This window comes from Rhinolophus sinicus, linkage group LG06 (genome assembly GCF_036562045.2).
Source record: "Rhinolophus sinicus isolate RSC01 linkage group LG06, ASM3656204v1, whole genome shotgun sequence".
Lineage (NCBI taxonomy): Eukaryota > Metazoa > Chordata > Mammalia > Chiroptera > Rhinolophidae > Rhinolophus > Rhinolophus sinicus.
Genome location: NC_133756.1, coordinates 155,387,156 through 155,403,585, shown reverse-complemented (window position 1 = coordinate 155,403,585; position 16,430 = coordinate 155,387,156). Strand labels below are relative to the sequence as shown.

The 16,430-nt window shown below is 49.5% G+C and overlaps 1 long non-coding RNA gene across 1 annotated transcript; it reads left to right on the top strand.

Annotated features, from left to right (window-relative positions):
• The first annotated feature begins 4,568 nt into the window (after positions 1–4,568).
• Positions 4,569–12,043, top strand: LOC141572465 (uncharacterized). The gene is made up of 3 exons (XR_012497815.1): positions 4,569–4,946; positions 9,014–9,103; positions 10,698–12,043. It is a non-coding gene; the product is annotated as an uncharacterized LOC141572465 (long non-coding RNA).
• The last annotated feature ends 4,387 nt before the right edge of the window (positions 12,044–16,430 follow it).

Here is a 16,430-nt window from a genome sequence, read left to right as displayed (position 1 = left end):
GACCCAGTCCACAGCGTCCGGAGGCTGCCCCGGCGCGGCATAGGCGCGGGGCCCTCGGGGGATCTGCTTCGGGGACCTTGGCCCAGAGGCGCTGGCCGAGCTGTGATGCCGAAACCGCGCGTACAGCTGGTGTGCCAGGGCCATCTGCGCGCAGCCCGGCCCCGCCCGCGGAAGCGCGGGAGCCAGGGTGGTGGGTCTCCAAAGCTAAAAAAAGGAACCCCTTGCGGCGCCGCCTTTCTCTGGCTCCTCCTCTCTAGTCTGTGCCCGAGTCCGACGCAGCTCCCGGCATACAGTAGGCGCCGTATAAATGCTGGTGTAATTTTCTCATTCATTCTCTGCTCCATCCATAGTCTCATTCTTCCCTCGTTCTCATTCTATTTCTTCCCCCACTCTTATTCATATTTTATGCTCTCCATCTCTGCTCCCTCCCTTCCTCCCTGTCATTTCCTTCCTTTATGCATCTGTCTCTTTCTGTCACTATCTTCTCTGTCTCTCTCATTGTCTCTCTGTCTCTGTCGCTTCCCTTCTGTCCTGTGGCTCCCTGCCTCGCTATCTCTCCATCTGTGTCTCGTGTCTCTCTCTGCCGTTATCTTCCTTTCTACGCTATTAACAGGCTCTTGGCCCGCTTGCACCTTGACGCTCGGGCGCCCCCTGGTGGTGCCGTCGTCTGCCCTTCCCCGGCTCCCATGCCCTCTCAGCCCCTAAATTTCCTTTCCTGCCCTCGTCGCGATCAGGTGAGGTAGAAGCAGAAAGGGACGTCTCGGGGGGCTCGGATTCCCCTCCCATCTCTAGAAGGCAGGAATAGGCCTCTGTGTTTCCCTGGACCCACTCTGCTGAGGGCCCCCGCCTGGAAGGAGGGCCTGGAGAGGGTGGCGGGGAGGGAGTTTTGAGGGTAGCAGGGTGGGATTTGGCGTCCTTCCCCGGAATGAGCCGCGGCACAATCTGTCGCTGGGTTTGTTTGCCGAGCTGCCTCCGGAGCGCAGTGGGGCTGGCTCCCGGGTAGCGAAATATCACAAGATGCGGAGACAGACGCTGAGGGGCGGGTGGGCGGCGGACTGACTCAGGTGTGCTGTCATCAGCTCCCCCGGCCCGCGCTCATATGAGAGGGGTGGGGGAACCCCGAGCCCCCACTGCAGGCGGGCACCCGAAGCTAGGAGGGGAGCCCCCATCCCGGGGTGAGCTTCAGGGAAGGGGGTGCCTCTGCCAATAGTCCTGGGCTTCAAGCCTCTTCTTCAGGCCTGGGAGCCCCAGAGGACACCCCCAACTCGGGTGTATCCCAGACGGTCACGAACCCCTGTACTCATACCCTATTATACAGGCGTCGTTCTCCTGTAATTACCTGCGGATTCCCCACGTTCCCCACACTAGATTGCCAGCTTTTTGAGGACAGGAGACTCCTCTCATCCATCTTTGTGTCTCCAGCAGGTGCTCCATGAACACTCTGCGACGGATGGCTGGCGGCTGGGTGGATGGCTGGTCTCAGTTTACAGGAAATACCACAACGCATTTGGTCTTCCCTGTAGATCGTTCTGACCCCCTTTTCCTCTCCCTGACCACATTTGAAGTCCCCCCACCCCCACCCCTACCTCCAGACAAGTGGGGAATTGGAAAGAGCTCTCCCTGGAGTTTGAAACTCAGAGTTCTCTAGGTGACCTTAAGTAAGTTTCTTTTCAGTTTCTTCATCTGTACAGTGGGACTATGCCACTCACGCATAAGACTCTGGTAAATCTCCAGCCACTCAAGCTATGAGAAAGGGCTTGGTAAAATGAAGTTCTGACCAGTGTCTGTGGTGGTAGCTGTTGTCATTACTCTTTTGGTGGTAATTCTTAAGATCTTTTATCCCAGTAGAAGTAGACAGCGTGTGTGAACACGAGTTGAACTTCTGCAGTTAGACGTTTTGCGATCTGAGGGAGTAGATTGATGGCCAAGTGTAACCGAGGGCTGTGCGATAGGGCATCCAAGTCCATCCCTGGCTGGACACTTGGCGGGGCTGAGGGGCGGGGGAGGGACCGGGTACTGAGTCCTTAGGATTTGGCCACAGAGCTGGCCCGCCCTCTGGTGGCTATATATGGATCTGCAGCCCCACGGAAAGCCGAGGATCTCCAGAAATGGGCGGGCGGGTGGATAGATTTTCCCCGAGAAGGGGGAGGACCTGCTCTGTGCAGAACAATGGGCTTTGGAAAGGAAGTCATGTTGAAGAAGCATGATGTTGGCACACACGAGAGGAGTCTTGACTTCCTCTATAAGTTCCCACTTCTTAAAGCACCCCTTCTCTCCACGTGACACCCGGAGCTCCTCTTCCCTCTGGGGGACCCCACGTAGTGAGTCCACAGAACTCCTTTTCTCCCCCTATTTGGCAACCTCATGTGTAGGACACTTGGCAGTTCGTGTACCACGTGGGGTTGCTCAATGGTCAGGAGCACAGGCTTTTCAGGTTCATGGTCTGGCTCTGCTGCTCACTAGCTAGATGACCTTTGTCAAGGTGTTTCACTTTTCTAAGCCCCGGTTTTCTCATCCCAAAAATGGAATGCAGGCAATACTGGTTCCCAGCCCATAGGGTTGTTTGAGGATTAAGTGAGGTAAAGCATGAAAGAGTAGCTGACCCTGTGCTCAATAAACACTAATAATATTACTGATTTCCTCCTTTAGCTTAACAACACCTGCAGAAATAGATGACGTAGTCCAGGGCCAGAAAGCACACTTATGACCTGAGGTCTCATAAGTCGTGAGTGGCAGAGCTGATTCTGGGAGTCAGTTCTTAGTTATAACTTTCTACCCTGCATGTGTCTGACCCCTCTGCTGGCCTCCACTTCTCCACCTTCCCCTGGCACAGACCAGGCTGCCCAGTGTGATGACAACAATCCCCCCACTGAATTAGAAGTCTTGAGTTCTAGCCTGGATGCTGCCTCTGAATGGCTGTGTAACCAGGGATAGGCCTCTGTCTTCTGTGGGCTCAGGTTCCCCGTCACTGAAAGGAACACCTTGGATTTGACTCTCTTAAAAATCTCATAAAGTCATGACTTTGTGCCATCCTTGTTTCTCTGTGGCTCTGGAATTGGAAGCTACCAAAAATGGAGCATCTCAGCTAGATCCCATGGTGCCCCCACCTTCCCAATGCTGAGGGTGTGATGAGGGTCCCAGGGAAAGAGCAGAATTTCTAGGGATCCCCCAGACCCGACTCTGGGCTCCTCAACCCTCCCATTGGCCACCAGCCTTGCCCTTGAGCCTGACAGTGACTGAATACTTGGAGGGAGGGGAGAGAGGCTGGCCCTACACTTGTCACCAGAACCTTTCTCTCAGTGAGTTCCATGTCCTACTTTGCTCGGCTTGATGGGGACATGGCTCCTTTCCAGGTCCTTTCTAAAATAGGGAAGAAAACCTAAACTAGATTAGTTGAAAGAGCAAGGGTGTCAGAAGATGCTTTCTCCTTCCCAGCTTAGTTTGTAGAGTCTCTGTCCATTTATATTCTTTATGAAAATAACTAGCATTTATTAACCCCTTCCTTCGTGTTATGAACTTGCTTGTATTGACTCATTTAACATTCAGAGCACCTCTATGGGGGAAGGTCTATTAATACCCCCTTTGTACAGATGGAGCAATAAACTCAGAGAGGTAATACTGCTCTGAGATCTAGACAAGAAGGATCTTCGCCTGGGTCCCGTACTTCAGAGGGTTTTGCTATGGTTCTCCTCCAGCCAGCGTCCCTCCATGGGGTGAAAAGTCCCTACGACCAAGGGGATGTGCCCTCTGGGGGCCTGCATTCCCCTTCTAGATGACACTTTGGGAGATCCAGGACACGGGATTCTCTTGCTCAAATGGTCCAAGTGTATTTCCAGGGCCTGTGTGTGCGTCCTCTCCCGCTTACCTTTCGGCCAGTGCGTGCACCTCCTGGCCAAAGGATGGCTGAGGGGCAGCTGTTTGGAGACGGTGTGACTGAAGCTTGGACATGTGGGTGGGATATTCCCATTTAGGTACACGAGACCCCTTGTTGTTTGGAATGGAGCCATGTTTGGCAAGAGAACAGGCGATGGCTGTATTTCTGTATAGACCTCCAAGGAGTCAGGTCATTCATTCTAAACCTGAACCTAGCTTTCCAACATCAGGTTCCGTTGAACAATACAAAAGAGCAATGCTGGTGTGGTAGGAGGCAAGAGGTACCTTATGACTGGTGTAGAGGAGAAAGCTCCCAGCCTATGGTGACAGCTCCTTCATTTGTACCCCAGCCCTACAAATGACCTCATCAAAGGTGACATGGCCAGGGAGCTGTAGAGCCAGGCTCTGAATCCAGGGACATGTGAATACTTCCTTCTTTTATGACGCTCCATGACAGTCTTGACCAAAAGTTAGAATTTTGGCTCCCTAGAGGTGTATTAGAAAGTTGGGTTGTATCTGCTGGAGTTCCCTTCTCAGTGAAAGAGAACCTCATCGCCTCACTATACTGTAAATCTGCTGAGGGCAGGGTCCATGTTTTCTTTAACTTTGTATGACCCATTGAGTCATCTGCCCGACAGATTTTTAAAGGTGCAGTGCAGAATTATTACCTATTGGCACAACAATGTACGGCAGATCTCTAGAACTTACTCATCTTGCATAACTAAAGCTTTGATTGATTCCTTATAGAGACCATGTGAAATGGATATGATTATTTTAAAATTAGTTTTTCATGACCTTGACTTTTTTTTTTTAACTTTTATTTATTTTAAGTGTGTTATTCCAGGACCCATCTGCTCCAAGTCAAGTAGTTGCTTCAACCTAGTTGTGGAGGGTGCAGCTCACAGTGGCCCATGTGAGGATCGAACCAGCAACCTTGTTGTTAAGAGCACCGCACTCTAATCAACTGAGCTAACCGGCCACTCCATGGATATGATTTTTAATTTCTACTTTATATGTCAGGAAACTGACGTTTAAATGACAGGGGTTAAGGCATTTGCTCAAGTCCCACGTGGGTAAGTAACAGAGCCCGGATTCAAGTCTAGTCCTGTTTGACCCCAGAGCTCTTCATCTTACTACTCGGGTCCTCGGCTTTACAAATGATGAGGGGTCTATAACGCCAACAGCGCCCTCCTCCATGCCCTGCAAAGTGAGCCTATGAATTTCTTGCCTCTCCTGGGAGTGGGGAAAAGAGGCACTCATTCATTATGGGTGAGGGTCTTAATTGGTACCACCACTTTGAAAGACAATTTGACAACAGCTATTAAATTTAAAATGCACATGCTCGCTGACCCCCAAATTCGCTCTTTTAGGAAATTATCCTGCAGTTGTTCTTGTACAGAAAGACATCTGTGGATTTATAGTTAATGCAGCCTTGCTCGTAGCAGCGTATGATATAGTAGACACAACCTAAATATCGTCAGTAGGGGATTAGTTATATAAAGTTTAGTACAGCCATAAACAGCCGTTAAAAAGAATGAAGGTCTGTACCTTCTTATGTGGAAGAACATCAAAGATACTAAGTTGACAAAGCAAGATGCAGAACAATGTAGTAGTATATTACTATTTGTGTCAAAACCCTGTGGGATGAAATATACACATATACTGATACATGCATAGGCAGTCTCTGAAAGGACATAAACAATACAGGTAACAGTAGCTGCCCAGAATTTTGTATTGGAAGGACTCTGATTGAGATGGCAGTGGTGTGGGGTGGTGGTGGTGCTGGTTTTGCCGGAGTGTTTATCCAGCCAGCACACTGTACTGAAGTCTCAGAGTAATTCTAGGGGCTTGGGGGTGTGAGTAGTAGAGCTCTCCCTACCTCCTTGTCCACACAGCCACCCCAGGCTCTGCCCCAGATCAAAGGAGACTTATTTTTTACTCTGTAACCTTTTGTACTGTTTTTATTTTTTATTTTTAAAAAACACTGTGCATGTATTACCTCTTTAATAATTTAAAATTTAAAATTAAAAAAAGAGGAATGTCCTGCCTCAGGCAAGACCCACCTAAGAAATGGGGACTCCCCAGGCTGCTGGTGGATCCAGGTGAGGGGAGTTGAGATGCCAGATTCCACAGCATGTGCAGGACCTGGGGACCCTCTCTCTTGATCTTTTCTCAGTGAAAGATTTTACCCTCTCCCTTCTCCCACCAGCACCTGGTGATGGCTTCCGAGGCAGGTTGATTTCAGTAGCTTCGCTGAGCCCGAGTTACATCACCTCTCTAGGGCTTTATCTCCCTGTTTGTAAGATGGGGATAATATATACCTCACAGGGTGGTCTTGAAAGTGAAGAAGCTGGTACTGGATGGTACATAGAGATGGGACAGGACAGTGGGGAGACCCCTGTACGACCTTGGCAAAAAGGGAAAAAAAGTTGACTGTGGGAGGTCAAACCTGTGGGAGTAGAAGGAATGCCCTCATCAGTTACAGTGCTTTGGGGTGCAAGTTATAGGACCCCCCACCCACACTGGTGAAGCATGCCTCCATGTCCATGTTCAGGAGGAAAAAGCAAGCCTTTCCCAGTCATGGGATAAAAGTCGTAGATCAAACCCCATTTGAGACAAATAATTGTCCCCTGGAGGATGATATACATCGACTGACTTAAGTGGGATTTCCTGAATCAGTCTCTGGCAAGGAGCATGATACCTCCATGAGTATCTTGGACTCCTCAGGGCAGCCCTGCAGATGGGATCAGACCCTGAGCCACATTATGTACTGCTGAACAGTGGGAAGGGAGAAGAGATGTGTAGGAAGAAGGGTCAACCACAACGACCGTCACGGCCCCCTAGGTCCAGGTAACAGTGTCTTAGCTGGATAGTAAACATAGCTAAAGGAAGGTCATTCATTCATTCATCCAAGGAATCAAGAGATTCATTGATCTCTTTACTGATTTAGTAAATGACAACCGGGGGCCAAGCACGGGGCCAGGGGCTGAAAGTTTAGCAGTGACTGGCAGCTGTCTGCCAAGTGCTTGCTTCCTGGGGATGGTGATGATGATGGTGGTGGAGGGTGTGAGGATGGTGCTAGGCAGATTCAGAGCCAGGGTTTCCAAATCTCACTCAATGCTCTCAGCCCCCGGAGGGAGCTCAGTGCAGTTGCATTCTTCTTTTCCAGCTTAGGAGGGACTCAGCAGAGAAGGGATGTATTCAAGGACAGACAGGGAGAGTGTCTCAGAGCCCAAGGGAGGCTTGTGGGTGAGGGGTGGCCACCCTGTCCTTGGACAAAGATCATAAGGACCTTTGACTCCTAAGCCTCAATTCTGTAGACTTAGTGGGGACTGTGGGGAAGGAAGACATTTTTCTCTACCCTTCTAGGTTCTTCTGGCTGGTCTAATAATTAAGTTGACATGAGACAGACAAACAAGAGAAAATTACCAAATTTAATTACATACATACATATGGGAACCCCACATACATGCGAGGTTCAGAGACAGAAAGTTAAAATGAGGTATTTATGGCATTTTGAGCCAAGGATGAGGTAAGGAACCCAGGGCTTCAGAGGGGAGGAAGGTCCCTGCAGGACAAGAAGAAGAGCAGAGGTCCAGCAGTTAGAAGTTTTCCATGTCCTACAGGTAGATCACAAAAAGTTATTTCTGGTGATAACTCTTATTATGGGCAAGGCCTCCAATTTAAATTCTTTAAGGGAAAGGTGAAAGTTTCTCATGAGCCCACAGGGTCTCCACTGCCTTCAGCTCAGAGTAATCCACGTGTCAAAGTGGCACAACGTGAGGAGGCCTGTTCTGAACCCCTTCAGGGCAAAGCCCTCTCAGATACACCAGGCCAGGGTGTCCTGTGTGTGTGTCTCCTGCTGATGCTCACTGCCCCTCCCCGCCAGCTGTCTCCTGTCCTGGCTGAGAGGGGAAGGGTTCTGTGCTTACTGTATTGCGCTCTTTAGGAAAAGTCCCAAGGCATTTTTGTTCTTGCCATTTTCTTGAAGTTTCCTGTCTTGAGGCCTCAGGACAAGTGACTCAGGACTAGGTCAAAAGTAGCCCCGACTTTGCTTCTGTCTCAAAAGTGTTTGTTAAGCCAGTGCTCCCACGAGTGGCCCCAAGCAACCCCAGTCTTGCCTCAGGATTAGTTTCCAGCCTCCCAGGCACTCCCCCCAGGTGTGAGGCAGCCTTAATCCCAACTCCTGTATGATCATTTTCACTCCAGAGTCTTGTAACCTGCCCTAGATCCTTCACAGCTCTGGGCCCTCCCAGTCCCCAATCACAGGGAACCTGCAGATGCCCCAGATCCTGAGTGTTCCCAATCCGTCAGCATGACCAGGTGTCGACCGAGCCACACAGAGCTCAGCGGGGTCAGTTCCCTCCAGTTTCCCTTTCCAGACACCAGCCCTGCTTCTGGGAGCCCCTTTTGTCAGCATTCCTCCAATCCCATCACTTGCTTTGGACCTCTTTGTTTTCAGATTTGTCTCCAGGTCTCTCCTTCCCACCTTAATATGGCTTAAAGGCTGACCCTCGGGGGAAAACTATGATGAGCCCCAACTCTGAAGTGCTCAAGTTGTAGGATGAGGCAGGTCAGTTACAAGTAGCCCCAGCAGCCACAGTGGATGGAGGGCAGCGAGGGCTGGAGGAGACCTGTGAGGGAGGCAAGAGCACAGGCGGCGTCCTTACCCCTCAGTGCAGGCCCTACGGCTGCCCTGGCTCCCTGGCTTGAACAGATGGAAAGGAGGGTCTGTGGCTGACTTGTAAGACTGCGCAGAAAATACACTCAGCCTGGTCTGCTCTTCCAGAAGCCTCAGGCCTCCAATTGCAAAATGGAGTCTGGGTGTCACCGCCCCACCCCTGCCTCTCTCCGCTACTCAGGAGATGGGCCTGAGCCCAGTCACTTAGTCTGAGCCCAGATACCTATCAGGTGTGGGCTGATGAACAGCTGATAACATCGCTGCAGTTACAAGCGGGAAGATAGCGGCTTCTTCCTGGAGACTCTGAAACCTAACCGTTCCCCAAGGGCTCTGTCTGTATCCCTCCTGGCTGGTGGGACAGGTGCTCAGGGAGCGTCTGGGGAAGTGCTGTGTGTGGCAAATTGTAGAGAACAGTGTAAATACGCGTGAGTGTTCTCTCTCTTCCTTTTCCTCCACCAGGAAGCAGCACCCCACAGCCCCTGTTCAGCTATGAGGGATGGAAACAGGCTGGGAAAGGGCTACATGTTGGTGCCGTCCTCTCCTCCACAGGTACGTCCGTGTTAAGGGAATTATGGTCATTTCAAGCTGTGCGGACTCTTACTATGACCTTCAAGAGCTTTCTTGCAGAGCCTCTAGTGCCTAAAAGACTCAGCCTCTCAAGACGGGATGGCTGCGCTTGGTCTGTTCACACCAGGAGAGGGCGGCTGAGTTGTGTTTGGGATGTGGGAAAGTATTATGAAAACAGAGCAGTGCCAATTCCTAGCAGTTCCCAAAGGAATGATCCGTGAAAGTGGGAAACCAGTAAGCTTGTTGGCATCAAAAATCCGAAAGCGATTCAATTTCAGAGATTGTTAACCTACCTTCCAACACCGTGACTACGATGGAGCTTTGTCTAAATCCCACGGTCAGGGTCACTTTTGGAACTGGCATTAGCTTTTTCAAGTCTCAGAGAAGTAAAAGTTGGATGTTCTTTCTCCTTGAAAACGTTGGTTTTAGGGTGAATTCAGGAATGACTGACTATGTAGAATAGGGAGCACATTCAAGAAGAAATGGGGCTCAGGCCAGAGTTTTCCCCCAGCATGGTTCCTGAACTGTGTCAAAATCATCAGATATGTGTGAGGGTGGAGCCCAGGAACCTGCATTTCATTTTAAATGAAGGTATAACATACATATAGTAAAGGGCACGAACCCTAAGTGCATAGTACGGTGAATTTTTACATATGAATAAGGCTGTGTAACCTCCATCCAGATCAAGTTGTACATACTTTGAAGGCACCCCAAAGGCTCTTCATGCCTGTAGATGTCTTTTGGTGAATATATGCACCCATTTCTCTGGGGCAAATACCTAGGGTGGAACGGCATGATCATAGGGTAGGTGTGGTGGCTTTGTAGGAACGTGCCAGTTTGGCTAGGCTGCATTCCCTTTCTCAAGTGTTTCTGCTTAGGGTGGGCCATGTGGGGCTCGAGGGCAGAAGAGAAGCAGCAGCCATTTTTGTGACTCAGACACCTCGTGGCTAATCAACTGCCTCGCGATATTGGCAAGAAGCAGCTGGTTCCTCCTTTGGCTTCTCCTGCCCGCACCCCCTCCCCAGACAAGTGTGTGTTTGTTCAACTTGGTGGTAAAAAATCCTGGCTTCTGCAAAACACTCCCATCATCAGTGACAGAGGCAAGAAAAACTGACATGAGTTTCAAGGATTCAGTTTATCCTGGTGGGGTTCTAGGGAGGCTTGTGGGGTCCAGCCTGTTCTTCCCCCCACCTTCCGCCTCCCTCTCCCCCACTCCAGTTCAAACTGGCCTATTCTTGATCTCCATAAGTTCCATTCACTTTCACTCCTCACTGCCTGAGCTGAGGAAGTTGGGAAGCAAAGACATCCGTCGCCTTGTGAGACTGTTGAACCAGCTCAATCCCCTGCCAGATCCATACAAACAGTGGCTCTGCTCCCCTGGTTGAACCTGGCTAGTATTGTAGGTGTTTGTTTAACTGAATTCGAAACTGCCAAACACGTTTCCAAAGTGGCTATTCCTACTTTCTCCCTCCAGTTGTTCTGCATCCTTAGACCTAGTTATTCCCATCCTTTAAAATTTTACCCACCTGAAACTGATAATTTTTTTTTTGTTTTGTTACCCATCGGGTGGGTGCAGATCTGCATTTTTAAACAAGCTCTCCTTGGGGTTTTTGCGAAGGATAACAGATAAGAAGCTGGTTTGAGGAAAGACCACGGCACTTGAAGGAAGCCAGTTTGATTTGGAATTATATCTTCACCACTTTCTGGCTGTATGATCTTCGTTGACTTTTCATCTCCCTGGGCTTCAGTTTTTTCATCTATAAATGAATTATTAATCATCACTAACAAGTATTGAGTGCTCACCAGATGCCAGACACTGTTCTAAGCACTTTATGCATATTAACTCATTGAATTCTTTTGAAAAATGATGAGGTGGGTGCTAGTATTATCTTCAATTTTGAGATCAGGAAACGACCTACTGGCATTCAAACCCAGGCAGTCTGGCTTCCACGTTTTCACCGTCTGCCATCCCTCCACCGCAAGTGTGGGGACAGAACCAGGAATGCGGTTTCCAGGCCCTCGCCCTCCATGGAAAGGTGCTCACTCGGGTAGTAAATGGCCATCAACTGTGATTGGATGGCCATCAGCTGTGGCTAGTTGGCCATCAGCTGCAACCAGTGACCCATTGGCCACTAATATAACTGCCATGGATACACTAGCAGAAAAATGGGGGCTAGCAAGAAGATGGTGGCTGAGCAAGCAAGCAGCGGAGTGTGGATTGCGGATTGCAGAGGCGGATTGCAGCTAGCAAATGGGGAGCCTGTCCGTTGGCAGAAAAGCGGATAGCAGGTCGCATGGCGTGTGAATCCAGCCTCCAGTGAGACCATAGTGGTATGACTCCCCTACCTATGGCTCCGTGGGTGTTCCTATTTGGCCTCACCGTGTCCTGTGTTCTTGCGTGGGGAGCAGGACCAGAGACTCTGCATGCCGCCCTGCATGACAAATGGCCCAGCGAGCAGGGTCTCCCGCAGGACAGCAAGGCAGTGTGAAGATGAAATGATAACATGGGGGTGAAGGCTCTGCCCAGGGCGGTCCAGCTACTACATACTGATTCTCCTTCAGTGGATCCCGATGGGAAATTGCCTTTCAGGTCTATCAAATATGCAGAAATTAATCTAAACAAAAAGCAAACAAAAAGGCCAACCACCGTCGTGATACATGCAGCCAGAAAGGATCTTCATAGGATCTAGAAAAAGCGGGCGTTATCCCGAGAAGAGGACACCCATATGGCCCCTGCTTTGGCTATTTCAGCCTCTTGGCAGGTAGCAGGCTTCACAGAGGGGTGTCAGGATTCACCTAAGTGTCAACCCTTCAATTCCCTTGACTGACTTTGTACTGAACAAAGAACCTCCTGGTATTGATTTCCTTTCCCCAAAGTCAATCCTTCCTGAAAGAGATTGTGCTGGCCAGTCAACCTCAGGATTCCTGTCTGCTGGGTGGTTTCATTTCTCAGTGTAAATTAAGAAATTGCATTTCAGGTTTATCAATCAGTCTCTTGTGAGTTTGTTTGCTGTAGGTCATTTCCCTAATCACAACAGCTGAGCTCTCATGGGGACGCTGGGGAGGAAACACCATCATGGAAGTATAAGAGATGCCCAACGTGTGGTATGGAAAGCTATGCTGTGAGACCAAAGAGGACAGAGAGCGTGACACCGTGCTAAGGTCTGGCTGCCTGCTGCTTTAAAAAGTTAGAAATCGAGGGACCAGGTTGGTAGAAAGAAAAGCAGGTTTATTCAGAATGCCAGCACTCTGGGAGGGTGGTGGACTCCCGTCCAAAGGCCATCTCCCCGTTCCTAGACCAGTCAGAAGGCTTGTAGGTGCACAAGAACAACAAAGGAGAAGGGGAGTCGGTCAGGCAGGTCCCAGGGCTGACATCACTTCCTGGGGTCTGGTCTGTTTTAAGATAATGTTATCTCCGGACTCTGGACTCTCGGACTCTGCCTGGGGCTTTATGCGTCACCAGTAAAACTGCAAGGGAGTTGCAAATTGGATTCTGGTGTCCGGGTGCCTGAGGATTAAGAAAGTGTTCTTTGCAGGTTAGGACTCTGCTAATTAAATGGATTAATGAGGTACGGGTAGCCTTGAGAAAGGGAACAAAACAGAGTTTTAAGTTAATCAGTGAGGGGAGAAACAGAGAAAACAGCTGAATATCAGGGGAGATCTAACTAAACTAGCTAGGTGTAGCTACAGATGGCTAGATAGTGAGCTATGAGGTGAATCAAACTGCAAGCTGGGTAAGTCTAAATGCGTTATTGATTCCCCAAATTTCACCTTTACAAGAGGACTTCTGTGTGGGGGTGGGGAGGATCAAAGAAGGCTTCCTGGAGGAGGATGGCATGGGCACAGGGAGAGGGCCATATAGCGTGGAAGTGTGGCTAAAACACAGGCTCTGGAGTCTGCCTTTGTTGGCTGGAAGTCTATCTCTTCCCGCCTACCAGCTGTGTGACTGGGCCAATTTGCTTTGTCTCTCTCCTTCCTCACCTTTAAAGTGGATATAATGACAATAGCCTCCTTATGGGGTGGCCATAAATGTGAAATGATTCTCTATAATATATATGGCTCTTAGCACAATACCTGACCCACAAGCTACACTCAGTAAGTGATTGTCATTATTACTGTCATTATGAATACCCCAAATGATGTTTTCATTGAGGAGAATTCTAGAAGGGGACACGTGTGAGTCTTGCTGTATCACCAGAGGCAATTTTGTCTCAATGGCAGTGAAAGCTGAGTCTGTGTTTGCTTTAAGACTCAGAGGGCCGACAGCTCTTTGCAGACTATGGCTCTTTTCTTGAGACTGGTCACAGCCCATCCTGTGGTTTTGCATCTTAGGAGGAGAGCTGCCTGTATAATCTATAAGAACCCATCAGCTTGAGAACTTCCGTGGTTTCTGAGTCACTGTCAGGCCATTTCAGCTTCCAAGCAGAAACGCCCATAGCGGAATCACCATCGAGGCCTTTTCGTCCTCCCTCTGTGTAGGGTGGGGCAGGGTGCTGCCTCCCACCACACATCCCTGCTCTTTCATCTCTGCATGGAGGCCCAGCATCACAGCAAATCCCCGAAGCAAAGATGCTGGGGATGGCCCAGCGAGGTGCTCCAGACCCAGGCCTACTTCTGGGTCCCGTGTTCTGTCTGCAGATGCTGATGGGATCTTCTCCAGTCTCACCACGCCCTTATCCTGGCAGAGGCAGTGAAGAGGAATGCTGGGTTTTCAGTCATGTGTGTGCTCTCCTGGCAAATGGAGAGTCCCCCTTCTCCCCAGTTTCCCCCCTCCTCCCAGTTAATCCCCGACAGTGCCTCCCCACCTCCTTCTGCACCATGGAAACTGTTTCAGTGTTGTCCTGCTTCCTTCCCTTTGCCTTTCCTCACAACAAAAGTGGAGCGTTCCACTGGCCCTCGCTATTTCCTTCTTTGTATTTTGGGGTTGCTGGGCATCTAAAACATCTTGTTTTTTTTCCACTCAGGAATCCTGTCTCCTTCTCTTGGACCCATTTCCACTTTTCATGAAAGTACACGTGGGTAGCTGTGGGTGGTGAGAAGAGTAGGGCTGGGAGACACAGACCCATGGCTGAATGAGAGGCCATGCGTCTCTCTTGTTTTAATCAATGACACCTCTGAAAGGGATACCCACCTCCATTCCTCTTGCTAATAATTGCTCCCCATATTAACCCAATTCCAGAGCTCAATGCTCTCTGTCTGGCTCTTGCAGGGAGAAGCCCTCAGGGAGGCTGGGCCACGTATCAGTTAAGAACATTCAGGTTTATATCCCAGCCCCGCCACTTACTACCTCTGTGATCTTGGGGGAATTGCTTAATCCCCCTGGGCCTCAGTTGGCCCAGATAACGGATGCTAATAGCAACACCTATCCCCACAGGAATGTCATGAGATTTGGTGAGAGAATCAGCACAAAGCACTCAGAATGGTGCCTGATAGTTGGTCAGCACTCAATGACTAGTAGGTCCCATTGATAGTTGTTATTATTCCTCTCAGGGGTGGGGGATGCCTTGGTCTTGCCAGCCTTCCTCAGCCTGGTCCTTAGCTTTGGAGATTCAGAAGTTGCCAGTCAATGCACCCAGCACCTTCCCTTCTAGCAAAGTCTATGTGAGAAGTCAAGTTATCAATAACAGTGGCTTGATGAACATGGACTCAGTGCTCACAGGGCAGTGGACAGCAGGAGGCTCGTGTGGCCTGTCCTCTCATTTCTGTCACAGGGACTGGCCTGGAAGTGCCCCATGGCTGGTTGGGAACCCAGCTCTCCCTCATGCAGGAAGGGAGGCTGAGCTGGTTGCAACATCTGCTGATGCCAGCACCCACTAGGGCTGAGCTCGTTGACCTGACTGGCTGGAGTAGCCCTCTCTCCCCAGTACTTCTTGGGCGCCCTTTTGGATTCACCCTTGGTTAGAGAAAGTTCTTCCCAAAGCAAGGAGGCCTCGTCTTCATTGAGGGCTGTGTAGAGGCTCCCCAGCCTTGTCAGAACTGCTCTGAGCACACCAGGAGTTACCCTGAAGGGCCCAGCGGTCAGATGCTCTCCCCTCCCTGTCTGCCCTCTCTGGTTCACAAATGGCTTCCTTCCCACACGTCACAGTACAGACAAACAGGCCCATTGCTTTGGACAAGCCTAGTCGAGTGGGGAGGTCACCCTGGTGACATTGATGTGCGTTTGGGTGCTACCTAGAAATCAGTTCCCTGCACAGGGACTTCTGATACAGATGGCTGAGCTTACCCATTACACGGTGATTTTTTTTCCTTCTCATTTATTTCTTTTTTAGGTTAGGAGCACTTTGCAAGCCTCCTCAAATATGACTTCATGATTTCCTTTGTTTTTCAATAATTAAATACTTTCTGTGAACAATAATAACTGCTATTTATTAATTAATATACTAATTGGGTGATTTTCTTATATTGTCTTTAATCTGTACAACAACATGATTCCAATTTTACAGATGAGGAGACTGATACTCAGAGAGACCTGTAAACTCAGTAATTGGCCCAATATCTGTGCTTTTTGGGTGTTGTTTTTTTTTTGGCATTGCCTCAAGATGATTAGTATTTTTCTCCCCAGTTGAAATAAAAGAGAAAATGTTTGCATTTATGTTTCATCTTCTAAACCAAGCTCTCAAAACCTTATTAAAGAACATAGGTAGAAAAAACAGTCATTTTGATTTGCACAAGCCCAGATTTTGCAAGGACAAAAAGTTAATGTTCTGTTTCATTTGTTTGTTTGCTTGGCATGTCAGAAATCAAAGTCCTTTATCAAAGGAGACTCATGGACACCAACTCTTACAGCAGAATGGCGATATCTGGGTGAGAGCTGATGCGTGTCTGAATAGGGTAGTGGCCAAGGTTGGGTAGGAGAGATATTAAGGGGTAGAATCAATAGGACGTGATTGATTGATATGGGCTGAAGTCCAAACGCCTTCACTTAGGCAGCCACTCCAGCCTCAAGTGTTGCCGTTCCCCGTGCCTCGTCTGCTCTAGCAGGTTCCTGAGTGTCCTTGCCCCCCAGCAGGCTCCCTGCCTCTGAATGTGCTGTGCTGGCCCCCGTTCCCTCACTCCAGAAATCTTGGGTTCGTCTGTCTGTCTCCCCAGCTAGACAATGAGCTCCTGGAGGGAAGGTGCTGAATCTCTGCTCTCTGAACCCCAGCCTCTGGCACAAAGCCTCGTGTACCACGAATATTTGTTAAGCGAATCAATAAATTAAAAAAGGACGCAGGATGAAGAGGAGTAACGAGAGAAGGACTGAAGATACCGGGCATGCCGTCAGACCTTATGATACTCACTGCTTTCTCTGATGTTACACATTTGTCCT